Here is an 18,616-nt window from a genome sequence, read left to right as displayed (position 1 = left end):
GTTTGTTGGGGTATAGGCTAGTTTTATGCCCCTATATGCGTGAAAATGTGTTTATACATGTTTTAGAATAGATGGATGTGTGTTGGAAAGTTTTGGGTGGCTGGATGAGTGAGGCAGAATCGAGTTCTGCCCTTCGGGAGGACCCAGGTTCGGCTGCTGAACCTGCCTGTGGAGGCAACTTTGGCCGCCTAAACTCACCCCCGAAAGTTTGGACTTTCGGCTCTGGAGGGGAGTTTCGGCTGCCGAACCTTGCCTCCGAAAGTGCCTGACTTTCGAATCTGTAGGGACCTTCGGCCGCCGAACCTGCCGCCGAAAGTCCCCTGCCTAGCCTTCCTTTGCCTGTTTTTCCATGCATGTTTATAGTGTTTTAAGGGTTTTTTGGGGAGATGTTTAGGGTCCTTATAGAGTATGTTGGTCCCTCATTTGAGTCCACCTGTGTAGGATCGGACCTGAGGAACCGAGGCGATCAGCAGTGAGATAGCTACTCCAGAGTCAGTTGAGTATCAGCTAAAGGTGAGTAGAACTGAACTATGTTTTAAAGTAAATGAAATTTTTAGCATGTTCATGCATCACGAATGCCATGATATATACTAGGTTGTTTTGCATTAGAATTCATGAATATGATGCATTGCATAATATGATGTTGATGTGGATGGATATTGGATGACCCACTAGCCCTCAATATGGTATGTTATGATACGGTATAAAAGTCCAATGAGGCCCATTCTACGCCCCTGGCACCATGTGAGAGAAAGTCCAGTGAGGCCCATGCTACGCCCCTGGCACAATTGGATATGTTATGTTACGTCATGTTTAAGAGAAAGTCCAGTGAGGCCCATTCTACGCCCCTGGCACAATTGGATAAGTAGAGGGTTATTGGCGACAAATCTATCCTTGATGTGAATTGTTTGTGTTGTGATGCATTTCATGAAAGCATATGTTATTAAATTATTTTATCGTTCTGCTCACTGGGCTTTAGTAGCTCACCCCTTTCCCCTAACCCCCAGGTTTGCAGGTCAGAGATAGCACAAGAAGTCAGCAAGGGTAAAGGCTTTGTATATGTAATAGATTATTAGTGGACATAAAATGACATGTAATGTAATGTAAGGTATTGTACAGTGATGTAATGAGGATTAGTATTGTGTTTGACCCTAATGTATGGTTAATCCCTTTGGTACATGATCTTTATGAAATGTTTTTAATGATGATATATGTTGAACCAAGCTTGATGTATGAAATGTTGACCCTACTAGAGCATTTGATGAGGGCTCTAGGATGGGGTTTTTATGTTTACAGTTATGATGCATGCACAAGTCAAGCTTGGTATATGAAAAGTTTAAAACTTTTATGAAAATGTATGATCATGTATGGAATTTTATCAGATGTACAGGATGTATGTTAGGCTTGCTACGGGTTTCGGCGACCTTAAGTCGATCTGAATCCTAGCGCCGATAGCGGTCTGGTTTTCGGGTCGTTACACAAGCCAACAAATAATCAAAGAATGATCAACAATTGAAGAAGCAAGAACCCCCTATTGTTGAACTTGGTGGAAAGTCGCAAACAAAACTTTAACGTGTGCAGCAACTAACTGACAATTCCAAATTCGCAAATAGACACTGATTCCTAGCGTCCCAAAATTGATAACAACACATGCAATACAACCCAATACATCAGCAAAACCTTTTTCCATAAAGCACATCCATCACTGTTGAAAATTATGAACCAAAATAGCATAAATCCAAGATAAATGACACACATCTCATATCTGTTGTGCATGGTGGTCTATATACAAATGAAGTACCGTTTCATCCACCGAGCAAGACAAGCATTGTGAAGAAATAAATAGAATACAAAGATGGAGCTTCTCCTTTATTGGAAGTGTAATACCCGGCTAGACCCCTGTAATACCCGGCTAGACTCCGGTATCGGAATTCCTACCGTCCGGTGGAATCTCGGATGTCGGAAGCCTCTAGTAGGGTAGAAACATGTTTTCATAAAATGTTTTAAGGTATTTCATGGTTTTAAGTATGAAAATTTAATGAGTTTTTGCATGAAAAGTCTTTGGAGGAAAACCCAGGTTCGGCCGCCGAAAGTCAAGTTCGGCCGCCGAACATGCATGCCTTCGGGAGCGCTTTTAGGCCCCCGAAAGCATGAGTGAGGGAAGTTCAGGTTCGGCCGCCGAACCTCAAGTTCGGCCGCCGAACCTCAAGTTCGGCTGCCGAACATGGCATGCATGCGGAGGCACTTTCGGCCCCCGAACGTGGCCTGGCCAGCCACTATAAAAGGGTTCCTTAGCCGAAAACGGGCGAGCTTTTCCCCATTTCCGGCCAAGGTGAGTTCTCCGCCGCCCCCTCACCGATCTTGAGTTCTTTCCTTCCCATCTTACTCGATTTTCATGAGTTTTTACTTGGTTTTGAAGATTTTCAAGCTTTGAGCAAAGTTTTGGAGTTTTGAGGTTCAAGAACCCAAAATCTCCCACCTCCGAGTTTAGGACGTCTCCCTCTCGATCTTCAAGAGGTAAGAGCCGATCTTAAGCTCATTTTATGTTTAAAGTAAGTTTTATGCAAGATCTATGGGGTAGAATGCATGTTTAGCTCATAGTTAGGTTTTTGAGTTAATGATGTGTTTTGAGCAATGTATGTTGGATTGTGTTGTTGTTGTGTGTTGTAGTTGGGGTTTAAGGTAGTTTGAGACCCCTAGGAGATTGTATGCATGTTTTGGATGAGTTAAATGCATGTTGGAAGAGTTTGGAGGCAAATGTGCATAAAGGAGCCAAGTTTCTGCCCTTTGGCAGAAACCAGGTTCGGCAGCCGAAGGAGCTTTCGGCCGCCGAACATGGCTGGGGAGGCAGGCCTTTCGGCTGCCGAAGTTGCCCCCGAAAGGAGACTTTCGTCTCTGTCTGGCACTTTCGGCCGCCGAAGGTGCCGCCGAACATGCATGAGTTTCGCCTCTGTCTGGGAGTTTCAGCCGCCGAAGGTGCCGCCAAACCTGCCTGACTTTCGACTCTGGAGGGACTTTCGGCCGCCGAAAGTGCCCTGTTCAGCCATTTCTTGCATGTTTTTCTATGATTGTTTCATGATGTTTTGGGGGGTTTTTGGGGAGTATATTAGAGTTATGTTTATGTATGTTTGGTCCCTCATTGGAGTCCACCTGTGTAGGTTCGGACCCGAGGAACCGAGGACCCCAGCAGTGAGCCAGCTGCTACAGAGTTTATCAGAGCTAGCCAGAGGTGAGTGGAATAAACCTTAAGTTTTAAAATAAATGAAATATGAATTTTGAGCATGATCCATGCATCATGAATGCCATGAAATATGGTAGGTTGTCTGCATTAGTATTCACGAATATGTTGCATTGCATTTATGATGTTGATGTGGATTGGTTATTGGATGATCCTTAGTCCTCATATGATATGATGATGTTATGGCATGAGATGGTATGGAAGTCCAGGTTGTACCCATTCTACGTCCCTGGCACGATGTAAGAGAAAGTCCAGGTTGTACCCATTCTACGTCCCTGGCACATTGGTATGTTATGATATGTTATGATAAGGGAAAGACCGGTTGTACCCATTCTACGTCCCGGCACAGTTGGACTATGTAGAGGACTATTGGTGACAATACCATCCGAGATGTGATTAGTTGTGATGTGTTGCATTACATAATGGCATGAAATTTTAATATATGATTTCACTATTCTGCTCACTGGGCTTTGTAGCTCACCCCTCTCCCCTAACCTCAGATGTGCAGGTACAGGGTAGACCAGGAGGTTAGCCAGAGTTTTGAAGTATGTGTATGTAATAGCTAGATTGTGGACATGACAGTTGTACTATAATGTAATGTAAGAGATTACAGTATGTTATGTAATGAGGTATATTGAGGTTATAGATGTGCTTGACCCTATGTGTATTGTAATCCCTTGTTGATGCATGATCTTAGTTATTTGTTGATACAGATGTTAGCCAACTCATCTCATGTTGTATCGCCCGTTGGGGCATTGATGAGATCCCACAGAGGGATCACGATTATGATCAGGACTATGTACATGTATGTTCAGGTTGAGTTGGATGTTTTTAAGGAAAAGTTTTAAATTTTTATGCATGTTGTTGATCATGTATGGGATTATACAGGTTTACAGGTTGTATGTCAGGCTTGCTACGGGTCCCGGCGGCCTTAAGCCGATCTGGATCCTAGCGCCGGTAGCGGTCTGATTTTCGGGTCGTTACAGAATGGTATCAGAGCCCTAGGTTCATAGGATCGGACCTAGAGTGTCGGGCTCATAGATGTTCTAGAAGGTCAAGCATAATAGGAAGATCATGTCCACTAGGATAGGATGTGGAGTCCTGTCTTGTATGATGATGTGAAATGCCATGATTATATACATGTGCATTGATGCTATGATATGATTGTGATGAGGGTTTATGTGTGCCCACATGAACCATATGATGCTAATGCTTGCTTGATGTGTACTGTTTTTCAGAAAACAGGATGAGAGGAACTCGTCGATCTGCACGATTGACTGGAGTACCACCTGAGGATGAGGGCACGAACGCCAGTCCTCCCACATTGCCTAGGGCAATGTCTTGTAGAGCCAACAGAGAAAGAGTGTCAAGGGACCCTAGAAGGTCTTTTGATGCTAGCAGAAGGGGGACTGATAGAGGAGGAAGTTCTTCAGATGTGAGGGAGGTTATGGAAGAGGATCAGAGGAGGGATGAGAACCTGGATGTGAGCATGGAGGAAGAAGGGACAGGGGAGTCTCAGGGAGGCGTTCAGGCCTCGGGGTATGGTTTTCCACCCCATTATCCACCCTTCCCACAGGGTTCAGGGTATCCGATGGGAGGTACATCGGATTACTCCAGTTTTAACCCCTACCCTACCTACATGCCTTATCCACCTTTCTATCCTACTTACACACAGTACCCAGCTTATCCACCCTCACCCTTCTATCCAAACCCGGCAAACCCCACCTCGGGGAATGCTGCACCTCCACCTCCACCACCTACAGAACCAGCAGCCCCAGTTACTCAACCTCCTAGACCTAGCTCAGCTGATGGGAGCAAGGTAAAGATGACAGATTACCTCAAGCTAGATGCTCCCAAATACAAGTCAGGGGATGACCCCTTTGAGTATCTGAGAGTGGTGAAGACAATAACTGATAAGCTAGGGGCAAGTGACAGCAGGGCCATTCAGATGGCAGGGTTCACTTTAAAGTGCAAGAAGGCACGGGAATGGTTCAAGTGTTATGTGGACCCAAGACTAGACGGCATGACATGGGAGGAATTTGCGAATGAGTTCGCTGGATGGGCTTTTCCAGACAGTTCCAGAGAACTGAAGATGATTGAGTTTGAGCAATTGAGGCAGTCAGAGCATATGGGTGTAGAGGAGTTCACGGATAAATTCTTAGAGCTATTGCCTTTTTCAGGGCAAGCTCTAGATACAGATACGAAGAAAGCCAAGAGGTATGTTATGAAGCTGCATTCCAGGTACTCCTCGTTGATTCAGTCAGCTGAGAGAGAAAGTTTCCACACTGTGGTGGATATGGCTCGAAGAATGGAGGCAAGTGCTATAGTTGAGGGGTCAGTGAAGCAGTCAGTGACCCAGTCTTCAGGGGTTAAGACCCCAGGCAGAGGAGGACCAGGTTTCTCTTCTCAGAGCTCAGGTAAGAAGAGGTGGGATAACACCACCAGGAAGCCGAAGAAAAATAAGTTTTGGAACAAGTTGAAATCCGGTCTGGGATTTGGCGGTGGCTCGAGCTCAGGCTCAGATGGTACAGAATGCCAGAGATGTGGAAGACCGCACAGGGGAGTGTGTCGAGCTGGGACTAATACATGTTTCAGATGTAGACAGGAGGGACACATAGCTCGGGAGTGTCCTAGAGCGCCTTTTATGGGCCAGCCCCAGCAGACAGCTTCTGGTAGTGTGGCACAGCCAGCAGTTCCAGCCGCAACTCAGGGCAGTGGCAGAGGTAGAGGGAGAGGGACAGCCTCTTCTTCTGGTTCCCGAGGTGAAGGTCCATCAGCTCCAGCCAAGATCTTCACCATGACTCAGCAGGAGGCTAACACATCCAACACCGTGGTGTCAGGTAATCTCGTCATTGGGTGTTCTGATGTGTATGCATTAATGGACCCGGGTGCATCTCATTCATTTATTGCTCCGAGAGCCGTTGAGAGGTTGGGTCTGATAGTCTCTGGGTTAGAGTGTCCCCTATGGGTCAGTGGACCCAAGTGTGACCCGTCGGTGGCAGTGTCGGTCTGCCAGTACAGTCTAGTTTTTATTGAGGGAAGATGCCTCTCCGCCGACCTTGTGGTTCTAGATTTGACAGACTTTGACGTCATTCTAGGGATGGATTGGCTATCTACCCATGGTGCTACCTTGGACTGCAGGGACAAGGTAGTCAGGTTCAGAGATCAAAACGGGTCAGAGGTCATCTTTAGAGGAGACAAGAGGGGCACACCTAGAGGTCTGATATCAGCTCTTCAGGCTCGTAGGTTGCTTAGGAAGGGATGTCAGGGGTACTTAGCTCATGTGAGAGAGCTAGACAGTCAGGTCAGGGAGCCAGCCTCGGTGCCAGTTGTCAGAGAGTTTCAGGATGTTTTTCCGGATGAGCTTCCAGGTTTACCACCTGCTAGGGAGATAGAGTTCGAGATAGAGTTGGTGCCTGGAACTAGACCGATCTCTATCCCTCCCTACAGGATGGCCCCAGCCGAGTTGAAGGAGTTGAAAGAGCAGTTGCAAGAGCTGGTAGAAAAGGGTTTCATCCGACAGAGTACCTCACCTTGGGGTGCTCCGGTCTTGTTTGTGAGAAAGAATAGGTACCCTCTGCCAAGGATCGATGATCTATTCGACCAGCTAGCCGGAGCGGGTTGTTTCTCTAAAATAGATCTGAGATCGGGGTACCATCAGCTAAGGATAAGGGATGAAGATGTGCCGAAAACAGCTTTCAGGACCAGATATGGGCATTTTGAGTTCCTTGTAATGCCGTTCGGGTTGACCAACGCCCCTGCAACATTCATGGATCTCATGAACAGAGTGTTTAGTCAGTACCTGGATCACTTCGTTATTGTCTTCATAGATGATATCTTAGTGTATTCCAGGAATGCCGAGGAGCATGCCCATCATCTGCGGTTGGTCTTGCAGACCTTGAGGGAACATGGCTTGTATGCCAAGTTCTCTAAGTGTGAATTTTGGCTGAGGAGCATTTCGTTCTTGGGGCATGTAGTGTTAGAGAATGGGATTGAGGTGGACCCCAAGAAGACAGAAACTGTGGCTAACTGGCCTAGACCCACTTCAGTGACAGAGATTAGAAGTTTCTTGGGTTTGGCAGGTTACTACAGGAGGTTCGTTCAGGACTTCTCAAAGATAGCAGCTCCTTTGACCAGGTTAACCAGGAAGAATCAGAAGTTTGTGTGGACCGACCAGTGCGAAGAGAGTTTCGAAGAGTTTAAGAAGAGGTTGACTTCAGCACCAGTTTTAGCTCTGCCATCTGGTGATGAAGACTTTATAGTCTTTTGTGATGCGTCCCGTGTGGGACTGGGTTGTGTACTGATGCAGAATGAGAGGGTGATTGCTTATGCTTCTAGACAGCTGAAGAAGCATGAGTTGAATTACCCCACACACGACCTGGAGATGGCAGCAGTAATCTTTGCACTCAAGATGTGGAGGCACTACCTCTATGGGGTTAAATGTGAGATCTTCACAGATCATAAAAGCCTGCAGTACATCCTGAGTCAAAGAGATTTGAATTTGAGACAGAGAAGGTGGGTGGAGCTGCTGAGTGACTACGATTGCAAGATTCAGTACCATCCGGGTAAGGCGAATGTTGTGGCAGACGCCTTAAGCCGGAAATCACTCGGTAGCTTATCCCACATATCGGCAGAGAGGAGGCCAGTGGTGAAGGAGTTTTACAAGCTTATTGAGGAAGTTCTACAGATGGAGTTGTCTGGTACAGGTGCCTTGGTGGCCCAGATGAGAGTGGCACCCGTGTTTCTGGAGCAGGTGGCTCAGAAACAGCATGAGGACCCGGAGTTAGTGAAGATTGCCAGGACTGTTCAGTCAGGCAATGATAGTGAGTTCAGATTCGACAGCAAGGGGATCCTCCGCTATGGGAGCAGACTATGTGTACCAAATGACATAGGGCTAAAAGGAGACATTATGAGAGAGGCTCATAATGCAAGATACAGCGTTCACCCCGGAGCCACCAAGATGTATCAAGATTTAAAGAAGGTTTATTGGTGGCCAGCTATGAAGAAAGAAGTGGCACAGTTTGTGTCAGCCTGCGAAGTGTGTCAGAAGGTGAAGCTGGAACATCAGAAGCCAGCTGGAATGCTTAACCCGCTACCTATTCCAGAATGGAAATGGGAGAATATAGCTATGGACTTCGTAGTGGGGTTACCGGCAGCGTCCAACAGATTGGACTCCATATGAGTGATTGTGGACAGACTCACCAAATCTGCTCACTTCATCCCTGTCAGGAGTGGCTACTCTGTGGACAAGTTGGCGCAGGTGTATGTAGATGAGATCGTCAGGCTGCATGGGGTTCCTGTTTCGATAGTGTCAGATAGAGGGCCCCAGTTCACCTCCAGATTTTAGCGGAGTCTGCAGAATGCCATGGGTACTAGGTTGGATTTCAGTACTGCCTTCCACCCCCAGACTGATGGACAGTCAGAAAGGACCATCCAGACTATAGAGGATATGCTCAGGATGTGTGTGCTGGACTTTGGAGGTTCTTGGAGGCAGCACCTACCTTTGGTGGAGTTTGCCTACAACAACAGCCATCATGCTAGCATCGGGATGGCTCCATATGAAGCTTTGTACGGAAGGAAGTGCAGGTCACCTGTTTGCTGGGAGGAAGTTGGAGAAAAGGCCTTGGCAGGGCCTGAGCTAGTAGAGATTACCAGCAGGGTAGCACCCATAATCAGAGAAAGGATCAAGACTGCTGCAAGCAGACAGAAGAGTTATGCAGACATCCGCAGAAGACAGTTAGAGTTTCAGGAGGGGGATCTGGTTTTGCTCAAGGTGTCTCCAATGAAGGGAGTGGTTCGCTTTGGGAAGAAAGGTAAACTAGCCCCACGATACATCGGACCCTTTGAAATCTTGCAAAAGATTGGGAATGTGTCGTACAAGCTGGATTTACCTGCTTCAATGGCAAGAATCCATCCGGTTTTCCATGTTTCAATGTTGAGGAAGTTTGTGTCAGATCCGAGCAAGGTTCTTAGTGAGCCTGATGTGGAGGTCCAAGAGGATCTCACCTATGTTGAACAACCAGTGCGGATCATTGACACCTAGATCAGGAAGCTTAGAAACAAGGAAATCCCGATGGTGAAAGTCCTGTGGAACCACCACAATTTGAAGGAATGCACTTGGGAGACACGGGAGTCTATGCTCCAGCAGTACCCTCATCTCTTCTAAGGTTAGATCTCTTTGTGTTTATGTGTTATGTGTGTATGTTATGTTTGATGCCATGTTATGTGCTAGTTGAGGTACATTCGGGGACAAATGTTTTTAAGGGGGGGAGAATGTAATACCCGGCTAGACTCCGGTATCGGAATTCCTACCGTCCGGTGGAATCTCGGATGTCGGAAGCCTCTAGTAGGGTAGAAACATGTTTTCATAAAATGTTTTAAGGTATTTCATGGTTTTAAGTATGAAAATTTAATGAGTTTTTGCATGAAAAGTCTTTGGAGGAAAACCCAGGTTCGGCCGCCGAAAGTCAAGTTCGGCCGCCGAACATGCATGCCTTCGGGAGCGCCTTTAGGCCCCCGAAAGCATGAGTGAGGGAAGTTCAGGTTCGGCCGCCGAACCTCAAGTTCGGCCGCCGAACATGGCATGTATGCGGAGGCACTTTCGGCCCCCGAACGTGGCCTGGCCAGCCACTATAAAAGGGTCCCTTAGCCGAAAACGGGCGAGCTTTTCCCCATTTCCGGCCAAGGTGAGTTCTCCGCCGCCCCCTCACCGATCTTGAGTTCTTTCCTTCCCATCTTACTCGATTTTCATGAGTTTTTACTTGGTTTTGAAGATTTTCAAGCTTTGAGCAAAGTTTTGGAGCTTTGAGGTTCAAGAACCCAAAATCTCCCACCTCTGAGTTTAGGACGTCTCCCTCTCGATCTTCAAGAGGTAAGAGCCGATCTTAAGCTCATTTTATGTTTAAAGTAAGTTTTATGCAAGATCTATGGGGTAGAATGCATGTTTAGCTCATAGTTAGGTTTTTGAGTTAATGATGTGTTTTGAGCAATGTATGTTGGATTGTGTTGTTGTTGTGTGTTGTAGTTGGGGTTTAAGGTAGTTTGAGACCCCTAGGAGCTTGTATGCATGTTTTGGATGAGTTAAATGCATGTTGGAAGAGTTTGGAGGCAAATGTGCATAAAGGAGCCAAGTTTCTGCCCTTTGGCAGAAACCAGGTTCGGCAGCCGAAGGAGCTTTCGGCCGCCGAACATGGCTGGGGAGGCAAGCCTTTCGGCTGCCGAAGTTGCCCCCGAAAGGAGACTTTCGTCTCTGTCTGGCACTTTCGGCCGCCGAAGGTGCCGCCGAACATGCATGAGTTTCGCCTCTGTCTGGGAGTTTCGGCCGCCGAACCTGCCTGACTTTCAGCTCTGGAGGGACTTTCGGCCGCCGAACCTGCCGCCGAAAGTGCCCTGTTCAGCCATTTCTTGCATGTTTTTCTATGATTGTTTCATGATGTTTTGGGCGGTTTTTGGGGAGTATATTAGAGTTATGTTTATGTATGTTTGGTCCCTCATTGGAGTCCACCTGTGTAGGTTCGGACTCGAGGAACCGAGGACCCCAGCAGTGAGCCAGCTGCTACAGAGTTTATCAGAGCTAGCCAGAGGTGAGTGGAATAAACCTTAAGTTTTAAAATAAATGAAATATGAATTTTGAGCATGATCCATGCATCATGAATGCCATGAAATATAGTAGGTTGTCTGCATTAGTATTCACGAATATGTTGCATTGCATTTATGATGTTGATGTGGATTGGTTATTGGATGATCCTTAGTCCTCATATGATATGATGATGTTATGGCATGAGATGGTATGGAAGTCCAGATTGTACCCATTCTACGTCCCTGGCACGATGTAAGAGAAAGTCCAGGTTGTACCCATTCTACGTCCCTGGCACATTGGTATGTTATGATATGTTATGATAAGGGAAAGACCGGTTGTACCCATTCTACGTCCCGGCACAGTTGGACTATGTAGAGGACTATTGGTGACAATACCATCCGAGATGTGATTAGTTGTGATGTGTTGCATTACATAATGGCATGAAATTTTAATATATGATTTCACTATTCTGCTCACTGGGCTTTGTAGCTCACCCCTCTCCCCTAACCCCAGATGTGCAGGTACAGGGTAGACCAGGAGGTTAGCCAGAGTTTTGAAGTATGTGTATGTAATAGCTAGATTGTGGACATGACAGTTGTACTATAATGTAATGTAAGAGATTACAGTATGTTATGTAATGAGGTATATTGAGGTTATAGATGTGCTTGACCCTATGTGTATTGTAATCCCTTGTTGATGCATGATCTTAGTTATTTGTTGATACAGATGTTAGCCAACTCATCTCATGTTGTATCGCCCGTTGGGGCATTGATGAGATCCCACAGAGGGATCACGATTATGATCAGGACTATGTACATGTATGTTCAGGTTGAGTTGGATGTTTTTAAGGAAAAGTTTTAAATTTTTATGCATGTTGTTGATCATGTATGGGATTATACAGGTTTACAGGTTGTATGTCAGGCTTGCTACGGGTCCCGGCGGCCTTAAGCCGATCTGGATCCTAGCGCCGGTAGCGGTCCGATTTTCGGGTCGTTACAACCCCGGCATCGGAATTCCTACCCTCCGGCGGAATCTCCGTTGGAATCCGAAATTTCTCGGACGTCGGATCTTCTAGAAGGGTAAAATAAGGTTTTCATAAAATGTTTTTTTAGTACGTTTATGGTTTTAATGAAGAAAGAAAATTGAGTTTTGAAAGAAAACACCATGGAGGAAGAGCCCAGGTTCGGCCGCCGAACATGGCTCTCTTGCGGGAGCACCTTTAGCCCCCGAAGGTGATCTGGCCAGCCACCTATAAAAAGCCCATTGTCCGAAAATGGGCGAGTTTTCTCTCTCTATTTTCGGGCATATGTGAGATTTCGCCCTCCTTTGATTGATTTTATGTTTTCCTTCAAATCCTTCAAGTTTTTGATGAGTTTTGACCTTTATTTTGAAGATTTTAAGCTAAGATCAAAGTTTTTAAGCTTGGAGACCCCCGGAGCTCGATTTCTCCCAATCTCCAAGTTTGGATCACCTCTCCTCTCGATCTTCAAGAGGTAAGCGTAGATCCTCACATTCTTTTATGTTTTAAGTAAGTTTTGAGGGATTTTTAAGGGTGTTTAATGCATGTTTAGAGTAGGTCTAAAATGTTAGAGTTTATGTTAGTTTAATGATAGATGTATGTTAAATGTGATGTTTGTTGGGGTATGTGCTAGTTTTATGCCCTTATATGCATGAATGAATGTATATGCATGCTCTAAAATAGTTGGTTGTGCGTATGGAAAGTTTTGGGTGGCTGGTTGAGAGAGGCAGAATCGGGTTCTGCCATTCTGGAGAACCCAGGTTCGGCAGCCGAAGCAAGGTTCGGCCGCCGAAGCAAGGTTCAGCCGCCGAAGCAAGGTTCGGCCGCCGAACCTGCCTGTGGAGGCAGCTTTGGCCGCCTAAACTCGCCCCCGAAAGTTGGACTTTCGACTCTGGAGGGGACTTTCGGCCGCCGAACCTGCCCCCGAAGGTTAGTGACTTTCGGATCTGGAGAGAGTTTCGGTCGCCGAACCTTGCCCCCGAAAGTGCCTGACTTTCAGATCTGTAGGGGCTTTCGGCTGCCGAACCTGCCGCCGAAAGTCCCCTGTCCAGCCTTCTCTTACTTGTTTTACATGTATGTTTTATGATGTTTTAGGGGATTTTTTGGGAGATGTTTAGAGTCCTTATAGAGCATGTTTGATCCCTCATTTGAGTCCACCTGTGTAGGATCGGACCTGAGAAACCGAGGTGATCAGCAGTGAGATAGCTGCTTCAGAGTTAGTTCAGAGTCAGCCAGAGGTGAGTAGAACACAACTCTTTTTATTTCAAAGCAATTAAACTTTTAAGCATGTTCATGCATCATGAATGCCATGTATGTAATAGGTTGTATTGCATTAGAATTCACGAATATGACGCATTGCATAATATGATGTTGATGTGAATGGATGTTGGATGACCCATTGGCCCTTGATATGATATGATATGATATGGTATGGAAGTCTAGGTCGAGGCCCATTCTACGCCCTTGGCACAGAGTAAGAGAAAGTCCAAGTCGAGGCCCATTCTACGCCCCTGGCACAGATGGATATGTTATGTTATGATATGTTAAGCGAAAGTCCTGAGGAGCTCCCGTTGTGGGCCGGGCACATTGGATTATGTAGAGGGCCATTGGTGACAAGTCCATCCTTGATGTGAATTGTTTGTTATGTGATGCATTTCATAAAAGCATATGTTTAATGAACCGTTTTTTACTGTTCTGCTCACTGGGCTTTTGTAGCTCACCCCTTTCCCCTAACCTCCAGGTTTGCAGAGTCAGAGATAGCAAGAAGTCAGCAAGGGTAATGGTTATGTCATGTAATAGAGTTATAGTGGACATGTAATGTAAAGTTATGTAATGAGGATTAATATTGTGCTTGGCCCTAATGTTTATTGTAAATCCCTGTTGTACATGATCTTTATGTAAATGTTTTAATGATGAGATATGATGAACCAAGCTTGACGTATGAGATGTTGACCCTACTAGAGCATTTGATGAGGGCTCTAGTATGAGGTTTTTATGTTTACAGATATGATGTATGTTCAGGTCAAACTTGGTAAAAGAAAATTTTAAAATTTTTATGAAAATGTATAATCATGTGTGGGATTTTATCAGGTATAACAGGTTGTATGTTAGGCTTGCTACGGGTTTCGACAACCTTAAGTCGATCTGAATCCTAGCGCCGGTAGCGGTCCGGTTTCTGAGTCGTTACAGGAAGAATACCCAAATTAGCTCGCCAAAGGAAATTGATTACTTTAGCAAGGGCTACAAGTTTCAGATTGTACTCCAATGAAACCCACTAGCTAAAGTAAAGGTGATGGAATTCCTAGCTTTATTGATTAATGTTAAACCAAGTCGATAACCACTCTTAATCGAATAGGAGCCATTAGATATATAGTGCTATATCTAAGAGTTGAGTCTTGAAAAAAACACAAAGTGGAATTAACTTTAATCGCTACACATCAATAGGCAAAAGCAATTGAGAAGCCAAATGGAAATCCCATAATAGTTTTTGCTCATTAATCAATGTAGAAACAGTGATATCTCCGCTATACGGTAGTGGAAGAGTAATTAAATGGAAAGTTGATTGTTGCGAAACCTAGAGATCCTACCATAAACGTGCCATTTTGTCAGCCTATTTGTAAACGAATGCCCTTTAGTAATAGGTCACTCCGTATAAAATGCTCTACTAAGTAAAACTAAGGACTGATCTAACTTTGGCTTTTAGAAAAGAGACACAGAAAAGTATTGTTCCTTTTAAATAATCTAGCAAGAAAAGAATATGTGGGTTTTAATATTTTCCAACCTTGTTCATCAAAGAGAGCTTTATTAAAAACCTCAAAGTCTCAAAAATCCAAACCTCCTTCTGCTTTAGGCCGACATAACCTAACCCTGGCACAAATATGCAACTTTTCTCCTCTAATCGTTGGTCCCACCAATATTGACTAAATTTCATTTCACCACAAAAGAGGAGGGAAACTGAAAGCATTACATTATGTACGTGGATATAACTAGAGCAACAGTTTTAATAAAAAAATCTCTAGCAACACAAGATAAAATTTTTTCTTTCCACCCAGATAAACTCTACCATTATCTATCTTAAAGATTTTGGAGGACCTCTTTTTTCGATCTTTGAACCAAAGTAGGCAAACCCATATATAAAGCATGGATTGGAATAACCTAAACTGCCAATAAATTAGATGATGAGAACTATAAATTCTCATCAACATGAGCACTGAAAATTATTTTCAAGTAGTGAAAATTCACCTTCTGTCCTGATAAAGACTCATACATCTATAGCACTTGTTTCATAATAAAAACCTGCATCTGCGTTGCATAAAGGAACACAAGGCAATTATCCGCGAAGAAAAAATGGAAAACTAGTGGAGCTCCCTTACATACATGAATGCCTTGCAAATCTCCACTACCAGTAGTAGAATTCAACAAACAAATTAGTCCTTTAGAGTAAAATAGAAATAAGTAGGATGATAATGGATCTTCTTGTCGAAAACCTTTAGTTGGTAGAAAAGGGCCCACTGGATCTCCATTAACGAGAATAGAGTAAGAGATTGACCGAAAACACTTCATAACTAATGCCACCCAAGTAGGACAAAAGCCCAATCTCAGCATTATAGCTTTTAAAAACAACCATTCCACCTAATTGTATGCTTTTACTATGTTTATTTTCAAAGAAAAGAGGATGACTAGCTCTCCTCCAAGTCTTCATATAATAAAAAACCATAGAAAGCAATAAGGACCTTTTTAGCAATTGATCTCCCAGGAATAAAATACATTGTGATTAATCAATTACAGCTCCTAAAATCCCTTTCAAATAATTAGCAATAACCTTAGTCATAATTTTCATCACAACATGATACAAACTGAGCAAGTGAAACTCACTGATACTTTTAGAATTCTTAGTTTTGGAAATCAAACTCATAAAAAGTTTGATTTAAATTAATAGGAAACTCGTCACCCTTCAAGATATACTGAACTAGATCACACACATCATCTCCAACTACCAACCAATATTTTTTATAAAATAAAGGGGGAAGCCCATTGGGACTTGGAGCTTTCAAAAGATGCATCTGTCGGATAGCTTGGAGGATCTCATTCTGTTTATTTGAATGACTAAATTGCTCATTCATATTAGCAGAAAATTTTGATTGAACAAAGTTTAAATCATCAATATGCACCTCTACATTTTTTGACATAAAAAGCTTCTCATAGAAATGCGAGATATGAGAATGCAGCATTGACGATGACAACTCAATATTATTATCATCAATCAAGCTATGAATAGTATTTATCTTTTTAAGAGAAGTGGCCATGGAATAGAAATACTTAGTCTTTTTATCACCTTCCTAAAGCCATAACTGTTTCGACTGTTGTCTTTACATCATCTCTTCTCGCAAATGAATTTTTATATATTGTGACATGAGCACCCGTCTCTAAACTACATGACTCTCAGAACATGACTGATCCAATCGATCCAATTTCTAACAAATTTCCTTCTTCTAAAGTCTTAAGTGCCCAAAAAAATATTTATACCAACCCCTTAACCCATCTACACAATGGCGCACCTTCTCATTCCACTGATCACCCATACTACCACCGGAATCAGTAATCCAACTATCTTGAAATACATTACACATTCAAGTGCTCTTGTCCATATAGACTCGAAACGAGAATGTTTTCTTTACCTATCCAACCAAGGTCCAATACCTACCAGATCATGCATAAGTGATAAGTGATCGGAACTTGAATGAAGAGCATGATTAAGTTTAGTTTCAGGATAAATCACCTGCCAAGGAAAAAAATCAGAGCCCTATCTAACTATTTTTTTTACAAAAGCCTAGCTATTATGTCCATTATCCCATGTAAACGAATAGCCAAAAAAAGCCTAAATCAACTAAATTAGTCTCTAAAACCACATTCCTAAAAGCTTGCAATTACTACTATGGTCTTATAGGTCCTCTTGCCTTCTCATTGTGCAACATGATTTCATTAAAATCACCCATAAGCAGCCAAACAATTTTTCCTATGCAAATGATGTAGTAGATCCCATGATAAATGTTTATTATTCCACTCTACCCAACCATAGAAGCCACTAAAGCACCATAAAACAAACTCAAAAACTAAAACCTAAAAATCCGGATGATGAACCGAATAAGACATGAGTTGTAAAGAAAACTTATCATTCCATAAACAAGCTAAACTTACAATGAGCACCAACCAGATTTTAAAAATCCAACCAAGCTTTTATATAAGTCGTTTTATCCGCACTAACCCGGATCTCCATAAGAAATAGAATATTGGGAACAAAAGACTTGTATAGTGTTTGCAGATTAACAATTGTGAAGGAGCTCATTAGATCTTTGCAATTATAACTGACGATTTTCATAGCTCTACATGACTTTAGTCTCCTTTAGAGGTTGCCTCTACACAACTATTTGAATCAATAACTAATAAGCCAAAGTAATATTATTTTATTTTTAAAATTAAATATTTTAATTTTTATATTTTAATCCGTTAAAATAATATTAAATTATATTACTAAAATAAATTATAAAAAATATAAAAAATTATTTTTAGTCCTTGAAATATAGCATAATTAACGAATTTATCTCTGTATTTTTAGAATCCAATTCTTTCATCTTTGAGATTTAATTCCGTCAAAATCCAAAATCCCTCCGTCAAAATTTTCTATTTAAGTCAATGATTTCGACTTGATCAAAGAGAATAAATATAATTCCAAAAATATCTTTATCAATAATAAAACAAAAAATTACTATTTAGTCTTTATATTATAAAAAAACTCGGTACTTAATTTCTCAAATTTGAAAAAAATATATTAAAATATTCTTAATATTTTAAAAAATCTACTAATTAGTTTTTCTATTAATTTTATCACTAAATATTTTACTATGTAGTTTCTATAATTTAGAAAAAAATTATTAGTTGATCTCTCAAATTATTAAAAAATTTACTAATTAGTCTTTCCATATCAGAGTTTTAGATTTTTTTTTATAATATTTAACGACTCAAATTAATGAAAAACTAACTAATAGATTTTTTTAAATATTAAAAATATTTTAATGAATTTTTTAAATGGCGAATAGTGATCAACGAGCAATATTACAAAAATACTTTCTATTGAATTTTAACTTTTCTATTGAGTTTTAACTTTTTTACTTTTAATAATTTAAATTTTATATATTTTAATTTTTATTATTTTTGCTGAATTTAAATATTAAATTTATGAAAATTTTTATTTATTTATGAAGATTGAGTTTGAAAATTTTTTTCTTAAATTTTGATAAAATTAAATTTTAGGGATTAAAGTGTTGAATTTAAAAAATACAGGGATAAATTTATTAATTATATAATATTTTAGTGACAAAAATATATTTTTCCTTTAATTTTTTAAAAAAAAAACTTATAAATTTATAAAAATTAAATTTTAAGAATTAAAGTATTAAATTTTAGAAAAAATCGTTCGGTTATTTTTTATATTATTAATGTTATTTTTTACTGAATAATTTTTAATTTTAGTGAAATTAAATTTTAAATATAAAAATATTAAGCTTTAAAATAGAGAAATGAATTGATTAATTAAAAACAAAAGTAATTTTTCTCAGAGAATAAAATAATAAAATAACTAGTTGAAATTGAAAAACGAAAAGCATTCCTCGAAAAAAATACAGGACATGGGATGATGTGTACAGAAACAAAGTCCAATCATGCCAGGGAGCCATACAGTCGAAGGCAGCACAAAAAACACGTGCTTAAATCTGACACGGAG

The sequence above is a fragment of the Manihot esculenta genome, chromosome 11, assembly GCF_001659605.2.
Source record: "Manihot esculenta cultivar AM560-2 chromosome 11, M.esculenta_v8, whole genome shotgun sequence".
In the NCBI taxonomy this organism is placed as follows: Eukaryota; Viridiplantae; Streptophyta; class Magnoliopsida; order Malpighiales; family Euphorbiaceae; genus Manihot; species Manihot esculenta.
This window is presented reverse-complemented; position numbering follows the sequence as displayed.